Source organism: Piliocolobus tephrosceles, unplaced genomic scaffold (genome assembly GCF_002776525.5).
Source record: "Piliocolobus tephrosceles isolate RC106 unplaced genomic scaffold, ASM277652v3 unscaffolded_41586, whole genome shotgun sequence".
In the NCBI taxonomy this organism is placed as follows: domain Eukaryota; kingdom Metazoa; phylum Chordata; class Mammalia; order Primates; family Cercopithecidae; genus Piliocolobus; species Piliocolobus tephrosceles.
The window spans coordinates 1-2,301 of NW_022326072.1; the positions used below are offsets into that span (position 1 = coordinate 1).

General features: G+C 52.0%; 1 long non-coding RNA gene across 1 annotated transcript; it reads right to left on the minus strand.

Moving 5' to 3' along the window:
• Positions 1-61: 61 nt before the first annotated feature.
• LOC113223506 lies at positions 62-2,295 on the minus strand. The gene is made up of 2 exons (XR_003308756.1): positions 1,633-2,295; positions 62-1,290 (listed from the first exon to the last, which is right to left on the minus strand). It is a non-coding gene; the product is annotated as an uncharacterized LOC113223506 (long non-coding RNA).
• Positions 2,296-2,301: the final 6 nt, after the last annotated feature.

The following is a 2,301-nucleotide window of genomic DNA, read 5'->3' on the forward strand; positions in this document are numbered from 1 at the left end:
CTCCAAGCATCCTCAGGGGGTAAAAGAAATTCCCCTCAATTTACAGATGACAGAAACTTAGTTCAGAAAAGAACTGATTTTACCAATATCTCAGCAAGTTAGTGGGTGAAGGTATGGACTCCCAGCTCTCTCTGTCCACAAAGCCTACAAATTCTCCCTTGTTAGGCAGGCTGGGTACAGGGCTCTGCTTCTGGACTCTGCTCCTTTTCCTGCTAGGCAAGCATGGCAGAACTGACAGAAACGTTATGCCCCTTCACCACCTGGAGCAGAGCCAATGAGAGGGGATGGGGAACAGGCCATGAGGTCCTGCACCCTCCATTCATCGTCTTCAGGATTGCGATCCCTCAGAACTCTTGCACCACGTGGTGGCTGCACTCTCAGTGTCTGGGTGTCTTCAGAGGTTGTACGGGATGCAGTGGAGGCCACTGGCTGTGCTGTCATATCCTAAGTGGCAGCCACCCAGTCTTGGGCCTCTTGGCTGCTTCAGCACCAGAGGTTGGACAGTGCCCATGCACTGAGGCCCTCAGGAGAATGGGAGGGAAAGGAATGGCAGCATGGAGAGATATAGGGTCCATCCACCATGTCTCTGGATGGAGAGACTCCTGTTCCCACAGTAGTCCACACCGGCGCCACGATTGGCACTCATAAACATGCTAGCTTCCATTTATATTTCCTTGTCTGACACCTCCTTCCCATTTTCTCCTGGAGACAAGACTTCTGAACACACTTGCTCTGAGAGCACCTGCGACAGTCCCTGAAGACCCTTTATTCAAGCAGGATCCCTCCCTTGCCATCTCCAGACCTCCCCACAAGCTCCCTCCCTGGTCTCCTGGCTCTTGTTCATCCCTTCCAGGCATTCTTCCACTATAATCTCTAAAACATATCTGACTGTCCCTCATTTATCCACTACTTTCCATGGCTCCCCAGAGCCCTCCAGATCAAGTTCAAATTATTTGATCAGACAGTTGATCTCAAGCTGCATTCTATCTCCTGAATTAAGATCCCTTAGAAGTCCAACTTGCCCAGCACAAACGCATCACTGAAGTCAAAAATCTTGAATGTGGCCTTGGCCTTGAGGAAGTCATCAACACCCTGGCTAGTGAGGGTGCAGTGCTGCTCCAGGATGATGGTGTGTAAAGTTGTGCTCCAGGTCACAGACCCTGAAGAAGCATCTCTCCTCAGGACTGGGTAGTACAGGAAGTCTGTGAACAGGCAGATCTGCTGGTGCCATTACACTATGCAGCTCCAGGATGGTGGCAATATATTCACTGGGATTCCTGCAGGGTGAGGCTGGGGAGAGGAAGCAGTTCCATAACACATATGAAACTCTGGAAAGATTTCCCAGTCGGAAACTCAGGACCACATTACATCCAGAAATGGGTGCCCTCTGGGCACACTTCTCTCCCTACCTCCCACTCTGAGCTGTCTCCTAGCCCCACATGCCCCAGCCTGGTCCAGGGCTTGGAGCCCAGAGGGTGTTCACTTCATGGTGCCAGGAGAGCCCTTGGTGGCTCTGTGACTCCTCCTGTGGAACCCCTGCCTCTACCATGGGACCTGTTGATTTCCACGGAAGCCCTTATGGCCCTAGATTGCTCTACCTGCCCTGGGATCCTCCAGGCCCATAGAACTTACTTGATGCCTTAGCCCTCCCAAAACATGACATGTTTCTCAGAATCTGGCTGATGTCCAGGGCCATCTGTGGATGTTTGCTGGGGGCCTCTTGCTGTTCTCCTTTATGGTCTGTAGGCCAGGGTCAAGAGGAGAAACCAGTCCAACATCAGAATGGACAAAAAGCTCAATGCCACAATGGCAATCACCAAACAGTCAGCAGTGCTTCTGGATGAAAAAGAGATTTCATTCTGCAGAAAGCTCCTTGTTTGGCTTCTTTCGGAAGCCAGGGAGGGGTACCAAGCCCAGCTTACCTGTGATGCCTACGTTACCATTTGTTCCTAGGATGTGCGATGGGCCCCTGCTACCACTGTAGGGTTGACGTTCCCTCCAGCTGGAGACCTGGGCTCCTGACATCACCTGGACTGTTTGTCCTGCTCTGGAGGACAATGGAAAGGCTGTGCCTGGTATTTCCATAGGTTCTTGGTTCCTACTTTCTAGACATCGAGCAGCAGTGACCATACCTGTTCCCACTCCTGAAAAGAGACTCCCTTGTAGGGCAGCCGAGACATCTACAATGGAAGACTGCTCAGTGAGACAGGCCACAGGGGTCCCCGAGGAGGATCAGGGGCTGGAGGATTCTGGAAGTTTCCAGCCTTGGGGTCTGTGGTTCCTCACAGAGATTAGGTCTAC